This window comes from Camelus dromedarius, chromosome 19 (assembly GCF_036321535.1).
Source record: "Camelus dromedarius isolate mCamDro1 chromosome 19, mCamDro1.pat, whole genome shotgun sequence".
NCBI lineage: Eukaryota > Metazoa > Chordata > Mammalia > Artiodactyla > Camelidae > Camelus > Camelus dromedarius.
Window position 1 is genome coordinate 39,526,290 of NC_087454.1, and position 23,030 is coordinate 39,549,319.

Here is a 23,030-nt window from a genome sequence, read left to right on the forward strand (position 1 = left end):
GGTGTTCGTCATGCTTTCTATGCATGTGAAGAGAGAGCTCTCTAAAGGTTATGAGACAAGTTGACAATATTCTTTATAGATGAAATCTAGCAATTTATGTTGATTTTCTTTCCAGACATATCAATAATCCACTGATGTGTATACGGAGGGAAGATGCTTAAAAGTTAGTCACTAATTATCATTTAGCACCTAGGTGTCCCCAAGTCATTTATATAGCAGAATTTATCATCTGGAGAAACAAAGTACATTTAGTGTTACCAGCAGAAGCAATTGCCTACAATGATATAGTTAAGCTTTCGGTGAATGGTAAAAGGATAAACTGAACTATGGTAACAATCACTGTAATCACAAAGAATGCAGCCTTTGCCCTGTAGCACTGTATGCTATGCATTGTATGTAATAGGTATAGAACAGGATTGAAATGAAGTATCCAGAACATTGTCAAAATGGAATTCACAGTGTCATCAGTCTCTTCCTCCTCCTATAATGTGGTTAATGATTTGTAACTGTGTCACAGCTTGCTTCAGTCAAACTAGATATACTGTAAAAGATTAAAATCTGTTGGTTCATAAATTGAGAGGCATTCACATATGCACATATTCATATACTACATGATATCTCGCTGAGCCTTATGTGATTGACAGGGAGGGATAATTTTCCTCTACCCTTCTAGATTCCTCTGGATGGTCTAGAAATAAAATTTGACATGAAATGGATTAACAGGAGAAAATCAAGTGAAAATTTAAAAACATGTATACATTGGAGAGACCCAGGAAGTCACCAAAATGACTGAAAACTTTACCTTAAATGCCATTTTCAGCTAAAGAGAAAAGTGGATTTGGGTTTTAATGGCTTGGGACTTAAAAGGGGAAGAAGGCAATTCATGGAGATATAAAAGCAAATGTTTGGTAATGAAACGTTTGCTGGGCCAAGCAGAGACACTGGGACACAGAAAGGAATAACAGACTTTAACAGACCCTTCCCTATCTACCACACTACTTTATACCAATGTTATCTATGGCGTAAGCTCCCTTCCTGGAACATATCCTCTATCTATATTCTTTTAGGCAATTAAGGGGAAAGTCAAAGATTCTTCCTGAATTTTGGGGGCCTTAAAAATAGTGAGCTTAAATTAATCCTTATGTCAAAGAGACACATTTTGGGGACCCTAAAGTTAGCTCCCCTACATGATATATTTGACAAGTTTATATACCTAGAGTGAAACTGACTTTAGAAGAAGGGAAAATCATTACTTCAGCCTGGTGTTTTCAAGAACCACTGAATGGAAGAGATGCCCCTGACCAAGAAGTTGAAGTAAGATTCAATGAGAAAATCAAAGCGTCCTAGGCGATAAATTGTTTGTAGCACAAACACCCAAAGGCAGCTGACATAAAATGGTGACCTGACACCCGTGTGCTCAACCATGATTAATTCCGATGCTGTGTTTGACAAGGATACCTAATGACGTTTTACCTATGCTCAATCACTTTTTAATGTTTTAATATCAGTTCAGGTATTCTATGGGCTTTTGTAAAAACTTTTTTGAGGATAATTTAAAAATTTTATAGGTATCAAATTTTTACCATCTTAACAATGAGAAGATTATTATATATTTAGATGTGTTACCCTTTTTTCCCCCTATTTTTATATGCTTTTGCTTGCACTGGATATATATGTGCAATTTGCATGATACTAGAATCAAAATTCTAAATACATAAAATTTTTCTTGTTTTTCGTAGACTTCCTGATGAATATATTTTTTAATCCTGAACATTTAAGTGGTAGCTCTTCTTAGATAAATTAGTCATTTCTCAAATTGATGAACAGATATAATAATTTAAGTGAAATTTGTTTGGTTAAATAATTGGAATTTAACTATGTTTACATATATTTTAGCACTGTTAAATATATGTAGAAACACTCAAAGATGTGATAATTTTTTTTCAAGTGATTATAGTGAACTGGTTGTGAATAAGTGGAGTCCACATACTAAAAGTTTTAACTGAAGAAAGCACAGAACACACGCCAAAATAGAGAGAACATCAGCTGAGGGGGACCAGATGACACTTCAAGAGATGAAGGACAATAAATAAGGGCCATATAAAGGAGGAATTTGACCCGAGGATTGGAAGAGTTTAGCTTTTGTTATGTCATAGAGAATTAACATATCTTTATTTTTATTTTAGGAAGATTTATAAGCACCATGCAGGCTAGATTCAATGAGAAGGAATTAGAATTAATTCTAATTAATTAATTGTTTAATTAGAGCAGAACAATAAATTAATAGATGATTTCATTAGTGCAGGTGATAGGCAGTAGGTTCCTAAAGCAGATTTGGGCAAGGAGAGCAAATATGTGGCAGCGGACCATCCATGCTGCTGTGATGGAAGCCAGTATAGAAGGATGGCAAAAAGTGTGACAGGCAACAGTATTCTGATGTTATTTGTTAACCAGGAGGAGAGCAATTATGAACTGAGCAGAGAAATTAGGTGAAGAAATGACACAGTAAGTAGAAGAGATAAATTTTAAAAGGGCCAACCAGATTCAAAACATGAAAAGTGTGTTACCATTTTCTTTGAAATTTTAATGTGCAGTTTTAATTCTAAATCATTCAATTTCCTCTTGCCTTTATTTAACTCATAAAATAGCACAAAAGTGACACTTTGGTGTTATTCAAAGCACCACACATCCTGGGGTCCTGCATGGTCTTTTGACTCATTAAAAGCAAGCACCCAACTTCATAGTTCTGTTAATCTTTTACTTTTAAAAATATCTTCTTCATGGATAAGTCCCTACCTTTGTAGAAGATATTTCCAGATTTTATTACTCTTTATCTTTTATCTAGAATTAGACCAAAATTCAGGAAGACTACGAATGTGGGATGGAAAACAAATTACATTGTTATTTTTAATAGGTTCTAACTGCAATTTGGCATTTCTTTTATGATATGGGCAATAAACTACAGTAATAATAGAAATCTAATGATCTTGCTTGCTATCAAGATAAATGCCACGTACATTCATATCATATTGTAGTTGTAACTCTCTCAAACTAACATTTACTCCCATTTCTACTTTCAAATTGCCCACACGATCAGTCATCTTTCTGTATAGGCTCATGTGACATAGTTGTCCAACAACAAGCAACTCTGTGCCTCATCATTATTCAGTCACCAAACTTTAAATTGTCACATTTTTACTGCTTTCTAGTGTTCCCTAACTCAATTGTTATTTGATCAGTATGTGAAAGGAGGCAAGTCAAAGATTACTCTATAATATATTGTTCTAATCCAAGCTGACCAATAGACTTCACACTCTGAAAATGCTGTAAATACATTTTCTTTTTAGCTTATGTTTTGACAACTGCATTTCAATATAATTGATTTTATTTGCAGTCAGGTATATATCATTTTTATGTAGTTAAAATGATTATCTGATGATAGTTTCACAGACTTCATGTAGCTGCAACTCATATTACATGTGGTTGGAATAAGCAAAGCCTTACATATTGTGATACAAATGACATTTTTTGCTAAAAAGATGCTAGACTGCAGGGTCCTCTGTAGATTAAAATAGCCCAAAGGTCCAGAAGGAAAGCAACATTTCAGCAGTCACCATTAGGACCTTAGCAAAGTTCATGTGTGATTGAATGGAAAGAACGTTAGACTGTAAGTCTTGATTTGGTCATAACTTTGTCTTGGGCAACTCAAACTTTCTAGGCCCCTTTTCTACTACAAAATGTTGGATTTTTATTTGACAATTCTATCTTTGCTATAAATGTGATTGTATATCTGTTTTCCAGTTTAACATTGAGCTAAGAGGAAATGGGAGGTTTAGACAGAGATAGGTAAGGGTGGATTCAAATTGCAAGAATGACTTTTGAGAGCCAGGCCCACCGGAGACAGTGAGTGATTCAATGGGGATCTGGATCTCCAGGAAGAAGTCATAAATGTTTGAAAATCAGTTGGGGAGAACTGGGGCAATTCCGTCTTTCTTGGCATTACTTTCTATTATAATAGAAATATATTTCTCTGCCTATCTGAGGCTCATAGATTTGTGCTAAGTTTTAAGGGAAAGAAGCTATTTTCTTTGGATTACTGAACTTTAGCCAATATATTTGAGGAACAATTAATTGACCTGTAACTTTCAAAGCACTGGCTTTGACCGTGTTTAACTGAACTTCCTGAATTATGCTTGCTATTAGACTGTATAATTTACACATTATGTGTGTGCTTTGGAATACTATTTCTGAGCTATTAATAGTGCTTTTATTTGATTCAGAAATCAAAGCAGTCTTTCTTATGGAATTTTATAACTGGCATTCTTTGTTCTACCACAAAGAGGTTCTCTTAAGTTATAAAAATATTAATTATAAATATTTCTAGGTCTAGGAATGTTCAGTCATAGCTGTCATGTGGGTCAATTTTAGGTTCAATTCTCCACTCTAACTTCTTTTTGAGATTTGACTTTTGGTTTGTCATATTTTTTTTGAGCGTGCTATCTGGTATAAAATAATGTGTGACTGCTTAAACTGTATATGTGTAAATACCAGTATCACATTGTGGATCTCTAATATAACCATGAAATGGTACAGTACCTCTTACCAAACACCTCTTGGAAAGGACATAAATCAAGCTCTCAAGATAGTGCTAGTGCTCATGAACAGTTTATAAGAGTCAAGCAAAGCTACTGGAAGATGAGAGAGCAGACATAAGCCATCCCTACCAAGCTACCCAACCCCAAGATCATTCAGGCTGCAAATTGTCAGACGTCTGGGTAAGGTCACCATAGACTATCCAGATACGGAGAAGACAGCCCAGACAAGAACTACTCAGCCAACCTAGATTATTATGAAAATCATGAATGCTTACTCTTTTAGGCCAAGGGGTAGTTTCTGAGTAGTTTATTATACAACACAAGCTAAGTGATAGAAGGGTACTGGGATCTGGGAGTAGTTTTAGGATGTTCTTTTTTTGTTTTGGTGGTATTGAAATATTTCATTTAGTTTTGTTTTGCTCTATTTTTAAATAGGCTTAACTGCTAATGAGTATAAATCAATCTAGAAGACAGGTTTAGGTTCTAGGAAAAACAAGTGATATTTTTAGCTAACACTAAATAAAAACTAAATACGTAGCATTTAAATAAGAAAAGTTGGATGTGGAAGGATCTCTTGTAATTGAAAGAGAAAAGGGTTGTTCTCTTGGGGTTTGGTGTTGGGAAGCCGAGGTGAGAATTATATATTAGCTTTCCATTTCCCTGTGAGGCAGGATGGAGGGCCATCCACTGAGCCTGAGTGAGGAGGTGGTTGACTGTTTTAAATACTGCTGTGAAGATGAGAGAGCTGGCAGAGGAATGTACTAGAAATGACATTTTGAAAATGTGAAACAACTCTATAGCTGAAAGTTTGTTTCAATTTTGTGATTTTTGTTGCACAAAAATGCAGTGTATTTGTCATATATAAAATATACACTAAGCCTATTCTCTCCATATGTAAGTCTCTGAAAACACAATGTATACCTTTGAGGTCTGAGCAAGAGTTACTCTCACACTGCCCTGGTTGAAAGATCTCTAGATACTCTGTTGTCTTAATGCCTATGTAACCCTTAAATTCCAAGACCAAAAGGGAATTATTTTTTTTCATTTTTATCAATGATCACTAATCCACATCTAGGTAGTGCAATTAAAAAAATAATAATTGTGTCAAAGTTTTAAATTTTTGGAGATTTCTCTCCAAAGCTCATATGCAGAATTTTTGTGGGAATTAATTTTGGTCCTAATTGACCTCTGGTTTTGAGTTAACTCAAGAAAGAAGGGCAATCATGGATAATAATTAATAATAATAAAAATAATAAGAATAATACAAAGTATGGCTTAAGAAGCTAGATATCACTATTTATAAACACACATATACAAAGACACACATGCCACATACATACTCACACAGATATTCATTAAATTCTCACAATGCAGCAACATATTTTTTACACATAAACACACTGAGGAACAGGGAGGTTAAGTAACATGTTCTAGGTTACACGACAGCAAGTGGCACAGCCAGGAGGCAAACCCAGGGAGTCTGGCTCCGGAGTCTGTGCTGTGAACTACTAGGCTGTTTTGCCTTTGGAAGGCTCTGGACCACTTTAATCATACTAGATTAGAATATGCACAATAGACATTCAGAGATTGCCAGCGCTATTTGACAAATGTTAGGTTATCAAAATTCAGACAAATGGTATCTTTCTGCTAGACAGAAATTATTTTGAACCAAACACAGATGAGTTGTGCATGGATCCAATTTTTAGTGACATCAGCAGTCAGAAATGTATAGATAGACTGAAATAAGAGGAATTACTTCAGTATTTATTTGGTTTTTCAAATTCTGTTTAAACATCATAGGGGTGTAGAACTCATTATTCACCTGCACATAATTAAGAAATGATTATATAAATAGAAAAATATGTATAATGTAGGAGAAATGCCTGAACAGCACTGTGCTGCATAGGGAGATAGACCTAAAATAAAAGGTAATAATAGTTTTAACAACCTTTATGCTCCTGAAATCAGCAATTAAATATATTCAAATCTGCAATGACAGAGTTCATACAATGTAATATGTACCTAAACATGGACATTTCTAATGATGTTGAAAGCCTAGAAGGGATCACAAAACCCTGGTGTGGTTGTAATACTTAGGCAGTGGTTCCTGAAAGGGGAAAAAAACAGCAAACTAATAAAACTGTTTATCTGATGACATTCAGAATTTCTGACTGTCATTCAGACAAAGCTTGTTGATAATCTAACAGTCAGAAACAGCTTATGGGCCTCAAAATACTGTCACCTGGATTAAAGTAAATATTTTAAACTATTGTAATGATGTCTTAATATGTAGAATGGGATAAGAAGAATCTCTTCAATTTCTGTAAGTAAAATTTAATAAGAGTTGGGAAAAAATGTAAAGGGTAAGTTAAGTTTCTGCTTTGGACAGGTATGTATGAATAGCCCCCAGCTAGTTAAATCTTCCTGTATTTATTTAAATGAAGCACAAAGTTTAAGTTCAAGTTAAGAGTAGTTGGCCTAAAAATGTTTTTAAAGTGGCATGTACTTTAAATACATAAGAATACGTAAGGTACTTGGCATGTAACATTTGTTGAAGCGTTTTGAATCTACCTCATGAAATATAAAATAAATATAGAACCTGCTTTCTGGTGTGAAAATTTTGGAATAAAAATTATATTTATATTTATACTTTGGCTGAATTTAATGGTACCTGAAGCAGCTAATTTCAGTACCTCTGGAAAGGGCAAAACTGGAAGGAGTCCGTTATACTAAAATTCCCGATCAACTTTCATTCTTTGTTATTGTTTTATTTCATTATAGCTGATGAAAGGGACCAACTCCAGAAGCCTGGTGGGGCAGTGACGAAGAGCAGTGTAGTGTCTATGAAAGCATTCTGCTTCTTCTGTTTTTGTTCTAGAGAGAATTCCATGGACTCTAATGCTTTCATCACCCACCTCTGTACAATTATTACCTTTGCTAATGAAAACACAGGCTCCATAGCATTTAATCTCTCCATCCACAAAGAAGTCATTGTCCTTGACACCCCAACATTAGGGGCAGTAAGAAAAGGTGAACAGGAGAAAGTACATGGCATTTTCATGGTATTATAACCCGTGTTTCCTAATGGAAAAACTACAAAATAAGAGCACTTACATGTTCTTGCTAGTGCCTTAACTCCACTTGGCTCATTTTTATCCAAAACGTTGAGAAAAAGGTGAGGCAAGGTTTTATTGTTACTTTGAAATTTGGCTGTAACTACTCTCCATTTATTATGCATGATTCTGCTAATGAACAGTCTCTCTACTAGCAAATGAGTAATTGCTTCTTCCTTTAACTATTTTTTTTGCTCCATTATTAAATGTAAAATACCTATGGAAGACTCTACATAAGGGATATAAAATGCATCCAAAATAATTCATCATAAACTAAACCCCAACTTTCCACCCACAGCTGAGCTCTCTCCACTACTTGTCTATGTTCTGCTCAGTTCTGACAATTTGCCATCACTGTAATATGTATTGTACTTTTTAGCCTCAGTATGTTTACAGTTGTCATTCCATCTGCTAAAATACACGTTCACCAAAAACCTAGCCTATTTAAGCCCCAGTAGTAATGTGACTTTCATGAAATCATCTCCAATCATCACAATGAAAATATTTCTTCTAACTCCAATAGCATCACGTATAATTTTGAATCGTGTATCCCATGGTGTACTGAATTAGAACTGATTATTTACATAGCATATACTCTACTATTTGGTAAGGTCTTTGAAGGCAGAGCTTTGTACCTTCATACCTTGTCTTAGCCAAAGCCATCTTAAGCCAGCTTCTGTCCAACTTACCAGCTGTCCACATGTGCAGGGTTAGCCTAACCAAGATCAGCAGAGCCCAGCAAGGTCAGCTAAACCACCCAACTGATTTGACATGAGAGATGAGAAGAAAACCAAATGATTGCTAATTTACGACAGAGCATTTTGTGATGGCTTACTTTATGCTAATAGCTAACTGCTATTGATTGCCTTTAAAAGCTCTGTTCATTCTAGTAAGTCAAATTGGTTTTATTTCATCTGTTTTGAAAGTTACCATAGTATATCCTCATGACTATTTCCCTTGACATCTTGTTTTTGGTGTCCAAGGTATTTCTATTAGAGACAGAGACTACTCAGAGCAAAGCATTAGGTTTCTCTGATAATCACCTGTCTCACTGTGGTCTTCAGGAAAGAATCTTCCAGGGATGCTAAAGATCTTTCATATGCTAAAAATTTTATTAGCAATTTTCAGGTACTTCAGCTTCTCTGAGGACATGTTAATCAAGTGATTCACATAACTACAACATCTTTGAGTGCCTACTCTGATCAGAATCTCATCTAAATGCTGAGGTTTAACATGAGAATAAGACAAGATCCCTGCTCTGGAGTTTTAGGATGAATGTGGTACACACTGCTGATATATCACAGTGCTTGACATGTGCTCTGATGTCATACAGTCTCAGATTAAATCCAAGGTCAGCCACTTACAAAGAGTAGGTACTCTGCTTCTTTCCATTACATAAAATAAAATTTGAATTAAGTGTATGAATCTGAGAAATAAGGATAACAACAGATGCCACTGAGGACTACTTTGAAACTCACAGTGAAGTAATGCATGTAAAGTACTCAGCATAATACTTGGCACATAGCAAGTGTTCAATAGAGGTTGGCTATTACTCTAAGTAATTAAATAAATTTCAACGTGATAGATGGCATATTAGAGGTGTGCAGAACGTATTGAGAACACAGGATGAATTGTTCTCCCTAGAAGGCCTACGTAAAGCTGCAGAGAAGGGGTGACATTTGATCTGGGACTTAGAGAATGAAGAGAAAGTTAGGCAGAAAAAGCAGGAAAGACAATCCCAGATAAAATACTGGAATGAGCATAAGCTGAAAACATCCTTGTGTGTGAGGAATAGTATTCCAGTCTTGTTAGAACACAAGATGTTTGCATTGATTAAGGGGTAGAGACTGGTTTTACTACTTTGAAATTGTGAGGGTATAAAAAATATACAATTCTAATTACTATCTAATGAACACCTACTATGGATCAAGCACTGTGTTAAGCTCTTACGCTGCAAAATTTCAATGCCATTGTGGCATTGCAGGAACGTTATATCCCACTTATTTGATGATAGATTGAAAAACAGATTTAGTTACTTGCCAAAGGCCACTGTATGGTCAGTTTGAAGTCATGTAAGCATTTTCAACCACAGGGTGACATAATGGGTTTTACAATTTAAAGTTCAAATAAAGAGGGATTGGATTGGAGTGGGAAGAGGCTGAGAGAGATATATAAGGAAAATTCAAATAAGGAATTAAGTTCTGGACTGGAGCACTGGCAGTGGGGAGGATTATGGGTGACAGCCTGAGACACTTCCTATGACCTAATGAAGCCAGCCTGTTATTCTGTTGAAAAATAAAACTGATTGAAGATCCTCCAAGTCAGCCCTTATCCTGTGTATTAACAAACAGGATCTGGGGAAGTGCTTTTTCAGGTGTGTTAGGAAGGTCCCAATACTCCATTTTAGTATTATTGACCTCCTCTAGAACACCTTGCAAGAAATGACACCATGTCCTTCTAAGTCCCTGGGAGACTACAGAGGCAGAGCTATGATTCAGGCATGAATCTGTGGCAAAAATGTTTGAAGTAATGAAACAATTAAGTCCCAAAACTGTCTGGGTTCAAATTACAGCTCTTCTACATGCTAACTTTGTTCTATACCTGTGTTTCTTTCTATGGAGAATGGAGATATTACCTTTCTCATGAAGAAACATAAAATGATGTGACTGTAAAGTGCCTAGAACAGAGCAGGACAAGTGGTAAATACCTAGTAAATGTAAACCATTTTTACTATTATTTCTACTTCTAGAGTACATAAAATAATACTTTAAGTTACTTTTTAAAATAAAGACATATAAAGCCAAGAAAAGTTTACTGTAACATGTATTCTTCCAATAAATATTTCTTACCTGATAGAAATACAGAAATAAAATTTCCCCTAAACTTTTAATAGATAATTTTAAGTTGGATAAGAGCATTAAGAAAAAATTCCCCTCGTCCTTCCATCACATTTTTGTGTTTTTCCTTCTGTAAGTTAGAAACATGATTTTTTAATCCTAACCTGGCACAGCCCATTGTTGGTTAGTCAAGAGGGGATATGAATTATTGAGACAAGTTATGATTTTCATTTTTTAGATGACATGCATATTATTAGATTTTAAGATGACTGCAAGATTATGCTCCATTTTTTATACTCAATTTGAATAGTTCTGTGGATTTCAGAAAAAAAAGGGAATTGAATTATCATTCTGCTAAGAGGATGGCTTAGATCTTCCTCCATCCAGATAGAATTGGCATCATGAAATCAGTCCCTGACTATGTTAGCATGTCCTACCAAAACCAGCATGAAATAGGGTAAAATAGAAAAACCCTTATGTGACACTTTCTTTATAGAGATTTATATTAACTTGCAGAAATTTCATTGATCGTCTTTTGACTTCTCATCAAAAGTAAATTTGATAGCTAAGTCTGCTCACTGAAATTTTATAAAAAAAAATTTCAAACAATGTAATACTTCTTAATGTTAAAATGTATGCATTGCATTCTGTATATGATTTATGAACAAAATATCACATATGAGTGATATGGCACCATCATTATTATGACTATGTCAAAAATGTAATTTATATTTAATAGAATCAGCCAATTCTCTGCCTTTATGAGTATAAGGCACTCAAACAATTCCACAAAAAAATACATTATCTTGGTTTAATCTATCAAACAAACTTCTACTCTTACTTTTGTCTCAAACAACATAGAAGAAGCTGATTTCCATGAAAGCAAACAATGATAATAATATGGCATTACATGATACATTCACTTTAAAGAAAAGGTTAATGCCAAAAGCCCAGTCATCTTTTAATTTTATTTTATTATTATTTTCTTACTGAACTATAATTTACAGTGTTGTGTTATTTTCTGGTGTACAGCATAATAATTCAATTGTACATATATATTCTGTTTTATATTATTTTCCATTATAGATTAGTATAAGATATTGAATACAGTTCCCTGTGCTTTACAGTAGGACCTTATTTTTCTATTTTATACATAGTAGTTTGTATCTGCTAATCCCAAACTCCTAATTTATCCCTCCCCCTACCTTTCCCCTATGGTAACCATAAGTTTGTCTTCTATGTCTGTGAGTCTGTTTCTGTTTTGTAAGTAAGTTCATTTGTATCATTTTTTAGGTCCCACATATAAGTGATATCATATAATATTTGTCTTTCTCTGTCTGACTTACTTCACTTAGTATGATAATCTCTAGGTCTACCCATGTTGCTGAAATGTCATTATTTCATTCTTTCCCTTTTATATGTTTGAGTAGTATTTTATATATATTTACACACACAAACACAACATTTTTATACAATCAACTGTTGATGGACATTTAGGTTGCTTCTATATCTTGGCTATTGTAAATAGTGCTGCTATGAACACTGGGGTGCACGTATCTTTTTAAATTAGAGTTTCCTCCAGATATATGCCCAGGAGTGGGCTCTCTGGATCATATATGGTAACTCTATTTTCAGTTTTTTAAGAAATTGCCATATAGTTTTCCACAGTAGCTACACCAAATTACATTCCCACCAGCAGTGTAGGAGGGCTTTCTTTTCGCCACAGCCTCTCCAGCATTTATTGTTTGTGGACTTTTTAATGATGGCCATTCTGACCTGTGTGAGGTGATACCTCATCATAGTTTTGGTTTACATTTCTCTGATAATTAGTGATGTTCAGCATCTTTTCATGTGCCTTTTGGCCATCTGTATGTTTCCAGTCATCTTAAATTTCATCAAATATTGGGAAAAGTGAATATATAAATTTGGGTCCATTATGTTCACTGAGGCCCTGAAACCTGTATGTGGAAGAGTAGGGTAGATGTTTGTTGATTTATGATAAATAATGCACAGAGGAAGGAAGGTGCTTAAATTTACTCACAGGAACTTACTTCCAGTTGAATAGCATATAAGCAAACATATATACTATTGCTGCCTATTGAGAGTTTTCTGTTTGTAGACTACCTTCAAATAGATTATTGACATCAAGAGCAAGAATATTTTGGTTCTGGTAGTTCAGTGTGCTCTTTTTTCTTTCCCTTTGTATATGAAGAAGAAAATGTGGTTAGCATTGCTGGTCAGTAGATAATAGACCAAAAATAGTGAGACAAACTCTTTTAAGCCTATCTGCCCTGTCATCTCCAGTACACAACATCAAACTATGAGTCAGAGGAACAGGAGGCAAGTTATGAAGCACTGAAGCCCAAGTCACACCATATGTGATACTATGCTATAGTGAGAAAATCAACTGTTGAATTTATTTAACAAACTCCAGAAACCCATGGTTTGAAGAATTCTTAGTAGTTATGTACATATAGAAGTGTGTATATTAATATTCTATACTTACATTAAATTCATACTTTAATTAAATAGTACTTATATTGAATAATGTTCTTTAATATAAATTGATTGAAAGAAAGCACAATCACTAGAATTAGAGATATGTTCTGTTCAGTTATTGCTAACAAAGAATAACATACATTTAGGTGATAATTTGGATGCTTGATACATAAAAAATGTGTTTATTGAAATATATTTTAAAAAGGTCGATCCTTCCTTTTAATTTTACTGTATTTTGTGGATTGCTTATTTCATTACTAATCTCATTCTGCATTCATAGACTAAACCAAGGTTATAATGAAAAAAACAAGTGATAATAAAGTACGTGAGAACTGTCTATGTGGCCAGCACCTATTTAACTCTCACATTAGCTCTACAAAATAAGTGCTGTAATATTCATATACAGATCAGGAAATGGAGATTAAGAATAGTATCAAAAGTTGCACAGCAAAAATTCAAGCTCATGTGGTCTGACTCCAAAGTACATGCTCTTAAACACAACACTTTGCTGCTTTAAAATTGCACATAAATTCCACCACTTTTCTCACATGTAGCTTTCAACAATGAAGGGACACATAAAAAAGAAAATGAAAGAGGAAAGCTTTCATATAAACAGATTTGAAAGCAACATGGGAGAGGAAATTCGACTGATGCAATTAATAGTAACTTACCAGGAATTTTGCAATATCCACAAGATAATTTCCTGAACATCAGTAGTAACCATTAATCTAAATGTTTGCATATTTTGCCACCTTCCGTATTCTTTGCACATGGGGGCTTCACTCTTTCTGACATCTTGAAGAGTTTACACATCTGTGATCCACAATCAGCATGAAGGATAAAAGTTAGTAAGTCTGGTGAAATTAATTTCCTAGATACTTTATAAAAAATCAATGAGTTCTCAAACTAGTGGAAGAAATAGGATTTTTTCTGAGAAAAGTTGTGATCCTGTACACACACACATACACACACATATACATACATACAGAAAACTGCTGTCATGTAAGCAGTTGATTAGTCTGATTGTTGGGCATTTATTGGAGAGAAGAAGATAATGAATTAGAAAAGGCATCTTCATTATTCATTCATTTATTCTTCAATTTATGATATATTTAAAAGCCTCCTTACTATTCAGAGTGAGGCAAGGCACTGTTCTCAGCATTTAGGATACAAAAGCGAATCATAGAGACATAGTCCCCATTTCCATGGTATTAATAATCTATCTCACAGGAAACTTTAAAATAGTAGTCAAGAGATGATAAAGGCCTGATCTAGAAAGACAGATTAAAAGGAAGTTCAGATGTGAAAAAGGTTAAGGAGGAAAATGCTAAGCCTTAAGAACTAAGGGTAAAAAATAAAGAGGGGAATAAAATTAGTCAAAAGAGAAATCTGAAAGAAAATATTTTAAAATCTTCTTTATTGAAACATTTCATGACAAATTAGATCTGAATGACTATATCACCAAAATGATCAATTACATCTAAAAGTAACAATTGGCATTGTGAGACTCTAAAATCACTCTAATTAAATCAGGTCAAAAACAGTTACTCTTGTAATCAGTCTTGTATTAAGCATGCATTTTTCTCTTGAGAAAGTCAAAGTACTCTTATCCTCCACACATCCATGAGGGGTAGAAATGAAGAGATCGTTCAGAGTTAAACAGACAATATAAGGGATCTTATTCTTGAATGCCTTCCTTCTGCTCTTCCTTTATGTTCCCAATAAAATACGTGCATGGAGTACATCTTAAACAAATCCTTAAGTTTAGAAGAATTTAGGGCTATACTCTACTACAATTTTATGATAAATTAGGCTACATGATGTGGAAAGGTATTATCTAAGAGAGAGGTATACTCAGTGACTTGAAAAATTACAACATTCCAAATGACATTCCAAAAAAATATGCACACATTTTACTTCAGGCCAAATTGCTAACCTCTGTTATAGTTGAGGAAGCTCAGTTCAGGAAAAATGGTCCCACTAGGATGAAGAAGATAGTATAAAAACATGACAGTTGACACTGGGTCAAGTGTGCGGCTTGATTTAGGCTGTCTGACATAGGCTTATGATCAGGAACTCTGTAGGAGAAAACAGCACTAATTTTACTGACAAGAAAGCAAAGGGGAAAAATCAGGAGTAGGGTGAAAAGGCTCTAAAATGAGTAATAATAGTGCAGGGAAATAGCACTTACTCTGCTAGTCTGTAAACATAAAATCTAAATATAATGTTGCACTTTTGAATTTCAGTAAATACAATGGTTAAATTAGAAGAAATGAGAACATTAAAAATTTCATAGAAGAATAAAGACTGGAAAACTTCATCTCAAAGATCCTGAGACAAATAAGCATCTGAAAAGGATTTATTACAGAAACCAGAAAAAGGACTGAAAGCTAATAGGACTGAGAAGTAATAATGCCTAGAGATTAACAGCACAGACTCTGAAGCATGACTACTTGGTCTGGAATCTGACCACACTACTTACCAGCTGTGACTCTGAGTAAATTAAGGGTAAAAAAAAAACCCTCAATTTACCATGAAGTAATTAATGTTTGACTTGTAGAAATGAAGACTGTAATCTCTATCCTAGTTTTCTTTCTTGCCATAGCCTGTGAATATTTATATAGTTTAACTATTTTTATCTTCTGCTTAAATATTCACTGATTAAGATACACTGTGATGCTTCATTTTGTGATATGAAGAATAGTGAGTTGATAGTATGTCAGAACTAGAAGCAGTGACTTATAATACATTGTGGATGGGTCAATGTGTCTTGGGCAAAATGTACAATATTTGCATTAAATCAGTTATAAACAGTTTTAATTATGCAGAGAAGCATGTACCTGGGCGTTGGGCAGCCGAAGTGGTAAACTACATTGGGAATTTTTGCTAGTGATGTTGACGAGTAACTAGAGCCTTTTTCCTGCTACCTTCGGACTTTGGCATCCAGCTCACCAGTATGTGACTAAAGCTAAGCCAGTCAAATGGTATCACTTAGAATAGTGAGCCTGCAGTGAATATCTGACTCTGACTCTGGTGTTAATAACCTAAAATAGCAGTGACAGTTTAGGATTCATTCCACCAATCATAGTTTGAGTACACTGAAGACAGTGACACTGTAATCAAAGGCCCAACAGTGTTGCCTTAAGTATCCACTGAGAGTAGTAACCCAGCTATGGCGGTCAGTTTTGTGCCACACCATAAACAGAGCTGCTCTGGAGGTCTTTGGGAGATGTCACTGTTCTCAGCTTTGCTCTTTCCCCTTCCACTTTCTAGGTGTTTGTTTTAAAAGGTTTTCCATACATAGATTCTGTGAGCTTCATCTTATACTTTCAATAATCCATCTTTTAATTATATTAATTGGAATTTATTTCTGCAATTTATAGCTAAGAACTATGACACATGAATAGATTAAGAATAATATATGTGGGTTGACTGCAGGTTGCAAATAAATCTGAAAAGTTTTAAAATAACAAAATCACCTATGTGGGAACAAAAATGACCAGCCCAAGATTTTCTGACAAATAAGATAACTAACTTATAAGTAAACCCAAAAAAATCACTTGTGGAAATATTTTATGATCATTTTCTTTTTCTAAATTAAGAATTTGGTGTTTTAGAGCAGTTTAAGTTTCACAGCAAAACTGAGGGTAAGGTACAGAGATTTCCCACACATACCTGCCCTCAAACATGCATAGCCTTCCTCATTATCAGTATCCCCCAGCAGAGTGGTACATTTGCTACAATTTATGAACACTGACACAGCATAATCACCTAAAGTCCATAAGTCCATAATTTATATTAGAATTCATCCCTGGTGATGTACATTCTGTGTACTTGGACAAATGTATAATGACATGTATCCAACAATATACTATTATACAGAATAGTTTCACTGCCCTAAAAATCCCCAACAACAGCAGAATAGCATCTTCTTCTCAAGTGCACATGGGACATTCTCCAGGATAGATCATACGGTAGGTCACAAAACTATTCTCAACAGATTTAAATACTCAAAAGATTTAGATGACACGCATATCATTTTCTTTGATTACAACAGGGTGAAGTTAGACATCAATAACAGAAGGAAATTTTTTTTAAAAAATTAGTAACATGTAGAAATTAAACACACTCTTAAAACCCAAAGAATAAATTGTAAGGGAAATTAGAAAATGAAGAATGAAAACAAAAATGAAGCATCCCAAAATACAAAGACACAGTGAAAGCAGTACTCAGAGGGCTATTTACAGCTATAAATGTCAACATTAAAAAGGAAAAAGAAAAAAAACTCTCCAATCAATAAACTAAATTTACACTCAAGAAAAAAAGAGAAAATTTCAGCAGACCTATAACAAGAGATTAAATCAGGAATCAAAATCCTCCCTACAAAGAAAAGTCCTGGACCAGATGGCTCTACCCGTGAATTCTACTAAACATTTAACTAATTATTAACACCAATCATTCTCACCTTTTCCAAAAAATTTTAGAGGTGGCAATACTTCCTAGATCATTTTATGTTGCCAGCATTACTCTGATACCAAAACCATATAAAGACATCATGAGAATATAAAACTACAGACCAATATTTCTTATGAATATGATGCAAAATCTTCAACAAAATATTAGCCAATAAAATCCAAAAACATATTAATAGAATTATTAGCCATGATTAAATGAGATTTATACCAGTACATGCAAGAGTGGTTCAGCATAAGTAAACTGATGAAGGTAATACATCGCATTAACAGAAGTGGAGCAAAAAAAACTATATAGTTATCTAAATTGACTCAGAAAAGGCTTCTGACAAAATATAACACTCTTCCCTGATAAACACTCTCAGAATACTGAAATTAAAGGTAAAATTTCTCAATATGATAAAGGGTATTTATGAAAAACTCAAAGCTAACATCATACACAATGGTGAAAGACTGAAAACTTTCCCACTATGATCATGAACACAGATGTCCATTATTACTGCATTCAACATTGTACTGGAAGTTTTAGTCAGAACTATTAAACAAGAAAAATAAATATAAGGCTTCCAAATTAGGAAGATGAAAAATCATCTCTACTCATAGATGACACAATTTTATGTATAGAAAATCCCCCCAAAAATTCATAAGAAAGCTAATAAACAAATTCAACAAGGTTGCAGGGAAAAGATCAACACACAAAAATCACTTGTGTTTATATACACCAGTAATAAATAACCCAAAATGGAGATTAAAGAAGAAATTCTATTTACAGTAGCAACTGAAAAATTAAATAATTAGAATTAAATATAACCAAGGAGGTGAAAGACTTGTATGCTGCAAACTAGAAAACAGCTGAAAGAAGTTAAAGAAGACCTAATAAATGGAAAGACATCATGGTCATGGAGTGAAAGAGTTAATACCCAAAGCAATCTACAGATTTAACACAACCTCTATCAAAATTCTTACATTCATTGTTTTTGCAAAAAAAAAAAAAAAAAAAAAAAAAAGGAAAAGCCAGTCCCCAAACACATACAGATTTGCAAGGGTCTTGATTAGCTACAATCTTGAAAAAAAAGAATGTTGAAGAACTCACTTCATAATTTCAAAATTTACCATAAAGCTACACTGGTTTAAAAGATACTGTACTAGCATAAGGACAGACATATAAACCAAAGGAATAGAATAGAGAGCCCAGAAATAAATCCTCACATAACGAATGGTCAATTTATTTTTGACAAAAGAAAAAAATAGACTAAGCTTTATTAAAATTAAGAACATTTATGCATCAAAAAGCAAAAAGATAATATAATGAATGAGAGAAAATATTTCAAATTAAGTGTGAGATTAATATCCAGATTATATAAAGGACCCTTTTAAAAATACAGTAAACAGCCCAAATAAAAACTGGTTTGAAACAAGATTTTCAACAAAAATAAACAAGTGACCAATTGCTTGTGAAAAAAATGCTCAACATCAGTAGTTATTAGAGACCTGCAAATCAAAACCACAATAAGATACTACTTCACACCTGCTAAGATGGCTAAATAATAAAATAAGTAAGTAAATAAAAAGCTCCAGTATAACAGTTGTTGGTGAGGATGTGGAGAAACTGGATCACTCACGCATTACTGTGGACAACAGAAACTGGTAGTCACACGGAAAACATTTCAGCACTTTCTCAAAAGATTAAAAACAGAAGTACCATATGACCCAGCAATCCTACTCCAAGGCATATATCTTAAAGGATTTATAGCACGGACTCAGATATTTGTATACCAATGTTCATAGAGGCACTGTTCACAAAAGGTGGAAACAACCTGCTGTCCATCTTCAGATGAACAGATAAACAAAATGTGGTCTATGCTTCATTGGAATATTATTCAATGATTAAAAATAATGAAGTTTTATTTTATTTTATTTATTTTTAATTTTAGAAGGGAAGCCCCTTTTTATTAAACTTGTACATCTTACTTTCTTCCTTTCAGAATCCTAATAAAAAACTTACGTTTCTGCTTACTTAAAAAAAACAAAAAACAAATGAAGGAAACTATTAAAACATCACTTTTGTGATGGGAAAGGAGAAAACAAGATTCAACATAAGTATAGAAAACTGTATCAGTAGCAAAGAAATGATTCGAAGAGGAGCTTACTTCAGTCTAGGGTCAGACCACCTGCACTGCGCACACAGCCCTAACCTAAGAGGATTTCCAAAGCAAACCAACCCCAGGAGACCAGGGAGCAAGACCTAAGAAGTTTGTTACTTCTGAAGTAACAAACAGAAAACGAATGATCGCACAAATACAAATCAGTTTATTTGAAAAAAGTACACACGCATTCAACACTTCTTTCCCCTCCCTTCCCAGGCTCGCTTTAATCAACAGCAGGTGGAGGAGGGCAAACCCTTAGCGACAGGGCGTTCACAAAATGTATGTGTTCTTTGCCAGTTGCCATTTGTAGTCCCCGGAACTCCAGACGGTGCGGAGGGTGCACTCCTGGTGCCAGCGTGCCACCCTGATCAGGCAGACTACGGAGGCTCCAAGAGGATCAGGACCATCACGGACAGCCCTGCCAGGACCACCATCACTTTAGTGCCGTGGGGCAGGGCAGGATACAACTCCTTGCCGAAGCAGCGCTGCATGCACTCCTCCTTGGAGGGGTAGCTGTTTTTATTGCACCGGCACCCTCCGTAGTTGAAGTTGTCAAGAGTTCCTCTCGGCATTAAAGTACCAGCGTGGGAAGGCTGCGTGGCAAGGCCCAGTGACCGCCTTGGCAGTGCAGTATTCTTCATAGTTGAAAATATCACTGGAGAGGTCATCAGCATCCTGATTTCTAAGAACACTTGGGACAGAGGAATGTGCTCCATTCCTGCTGGTGGCTGGACCATCAATGGTGTTTTCTGTGACACCAGCATATTTTGCAAGACATTCCTCCTTGGTCATATAATTATCATCGTTCCCTTCACAGCCTCCATACACAAACTGCTGGCAGTATCTGTCAGTGACATTGTAGGACCACCTAGGGATGGCGGCCCAGCATCTTCCCACTATTTTCAAACTTGGCAAAACTCGTGGATGACACATTCTCCGTTGGCAGTCTCAGCCCCAGAGAGGAGCAGCGCTGCCAGCAGAGCGAGGAGAGCCCAGCACCGCTTCCGCCTATACAGCTGCGCCAAGACGGGCTCCACCTGGCCGCACGCCACCAGCCGTTGGGGTCTCGGGATCAGGTGCTGGAAGGGCCTTTCTGCGCACGTGCACTGGAGCGCCTCGCATTCAGGTGCGGGTGCTCGCAGATGGTCCCAGGGTGTGGTGCTGGCTCTCGCCATGCAGGAGATGTCCGGGAAGCCCTTTTCTTGGAACTTAGGTTTGTGGACACCCTGGCTCCTTTGCCCATGATGCTTCAGTCCGCTCCTCGCTCACCCCTGACTCTCCCCCAGTTCAGAACCCCACTGCACCCACAAACGCTTGGCGGGCGCTAAAGGCAATGGCAGCCGCTTAAAAGCAGCTACCCAAGGTGGACCAAGAATGAAATTTTAATGTATGCTACAACACGGACCTTGTAATCATTGTGCTTCAAGAAGTAAGCCAGATATAAAAGGACAAATATTGTATGATTCTACTTACATGAGGACCCTAGAATAGGCAAATGCATAGAGACAGATATAATAGTAGTATTTACCTGGGCTCAGGAGGAACAGGTATTACTGTTTTCGTGAGTATAAACTGTTTTGGAGGATGATGAAAAAGTTTTGGATATAAATAGTGGTGATGGTTGCACAATATTGCAAATGTATATATAATGCTACTTAGGTATACACTTAATGGTTAAAATGATAAACATTGTGTATATTTTGCCACAAGAAGACAACAAAATAACACATTTATTATCTCCCAGTCTCTTCAGTCTTTCATAAGATTGCAATCAATGTGCTGTCCAGCACTGAAGTCTTATCTAAAGGTTCTACTGGGAAATAATCTGCTTTCATACTTATGTGTGATTGTTGGCTGGTTCAGTTGCTTGAGGGTTACTGGATTGAGAAGCTTAGTTCCTGACTTGCTAGTGGCTCATGCTCAGTTCCTTGCCACATGGGTTTTTCAGAATGGCAGACTGCTTCATCGAAGCCAGAAAGAAAGGGAGAGTATGTTGGAAAAACAGAAATCACAATCTTTTATAACCTAATCACATGAGTGACATCAGTGACATATCATCTCTGTCATATTTTATTGGTTAAAATTAAGTGACTACAGTCAGAGGGAGAGGATTATACAAAGATAACATCTCAGGAGGCAGGGTTCTTTGGGGGCCATCTTAGAAGTTGCCTTGCTGCAAAGAGATTATATAAAATGATACCATAGTATGTGCATGAAAATTATTATTACACTATTGTATCATCATATAATACCAAACCAAATGTTTCTGAATATTTAGCAACATGTACCCAAGGATTCAGATGACAGACTTGAATATTCACCTTTAGTCTATATTTTTCTTGTGCCACAAAACCCAGCCACAAAGATAAATACTTTGATACATCCAACATTTCTTCTTGAAATGAGAGCATTTTGCATGCCATCTTAGATAAATAACATTTTTCGAAAGATCTTCAAACTATCTGGCCTTCTGAGATTCTGCTTGCTTTATTATTGAACATCAATACTTTCTTCCAACAACTTGACATGCCATTATTGTGACTGTAAATCTGTGCTACATCTTTGTAGAATTGTAACCGATGCCCAATGACATCTAGCTGGTACCTTAAATTGTTTATCAATAAAATTAATGTCTTTGAATAATATACAAACATATAAGAATGTGTATAAATGTTTGTATATGTAATTTGTGCATATCGACCCCAAATAGACCTATAATTTCTAAGAAAAAAGTGGTAAATCCTAAAACTCTGCCTCAGTTCTTAATAAAATAAAACATTTTTCATCCTACCTAGTCTCTAAGCTCTGATTAAATTGACTAATTTACTCATATTTCCATAAGATTTAAAACAGACATGTCTTAACTGCTTATCAAGTGCCTGCACAGGCTCTAGTTAATTCCTGGCATGAAAAAGCCTGCTTCATTTCCTTTACTAACTGTGAACTTTGGGGCAATTTATTTAGTAGCCCTTGGTTTCGGTTTTCTCAGGTGAAAATTTGATTAATAACATTTTCTGCTAGATAGGGATATCATGAGGATTAAATCAGTTAATACTTATAGAAGTCCTTAGAACAGTGTCTGTTATATCTCTATATAAATACATTTAGAGATAGAGATAGATAGATACGGAGGAGTAGAGGAATGATTGCTTACAGCAAAAATAAAATGTTGCAACAAATGTATTTTTATTTTCTCTATCTCAGCTCCTTGTCCTAGGAGCTCTAGTTTTCAGCTTGGTGTGGGTTGGGGGTGAGGATTAAGAAGGTCACAGCAAGGTTGATGAAACCCTCGAGCTTCCAAAATAAATATAACCATAGTTTCTGCTTTAAAATAATCAACAACAACAACAAAACATTCTTTTAGGTT

At 35.2% G+C, this 23,030-nt stretch overlaps 1 pseudogene; it reads right to left on the minus strand.

Annotated features, from left to right (window-relative positions):
* Nucleotides 1-19,933: 19,933 nt before the first annotated feature.
* On the minus strand, nt 19,934-20,838 carry LOC116156277 (kunitz-type protease inhibitor 2-like; annotated as a pseudogene).
* Between the last annotated feature and the right edge of the window lie 2,192 nt (nt 20,839-23,030).